Source organism: Trachymyrmex cornetzi, unplaced genomic scaffold, assembly GCF_001594075.2.
Source record: "Trachymyrmex cornetzi isolate Tcor2-1 unplaced genomic scaffold, Tcor1.1 scaffold723, whole genome shotgun sequence".
In the NCBI taxonomy this organism is placed as follows: domain Eukaryota; kingdom Metazoa; phylum Arthropoda; class Insecta; order Hymenoptera; family Formicidae; genus Trachymyrmex; species Trachymyrmex cornetzi.
Window position 1 is genome coordinate 288,765 of NW_017300052.1, and position 671 is coordinate 289,435.

Sequence of the window (671 nt, forward strand, 5' to 3'; positions counted from 1 at the left end):
TCATTCGACGCATTTTTGCACTACATGAAAAATTTGCCCCGCGAACCGAGTTATTAATTGTTATTAATTAAAGTTGACAGATATCCAGAGGAAATCTGTAGCATCGATGGCATAAAGGATTAAACAAATTTTCTGCTTTACAGACACATATTAACCAAGCAAATACTCTGCTGTAATCTATGCCACCATCGATATGACAGATTTCCTAATAGTCCTCTGAATAGTCATCAACTTTAACAATTAATATCTCGGTCCACGGGATAGAGCGATACATATTTTTTGCCAGATTCGTTCATTTCGTACAAAAACGTGTCGAGTAAGTCTAAAATGTGTATTGCAGAAGCAGAAAATCACTTACGTGTTCCTTTACTACCATCGATGTGACGGATCTAACCTAACCAAAAGTGTATAGGGGAAAGTGAGCCAATTGTATGCACCTAAGGGATATTTGTTTTTCTGGGATGGTTTTCTAAGTTCAAAGCGATATAAATAGGGCAATAGAAACTATAAACATTCTCGTACCATTACGTATTCTTATATTGAACAGATTTTCATACAATAAGGTTGTATTTGGCAAACAGGAAAAAACGGAAAAGCGAAAAAATTTTTCACGCGTCGGGTAATTGTGCGCATGAGTTAGGGAATTGTGCGCAAAGCAAAAGTTGTAGGAA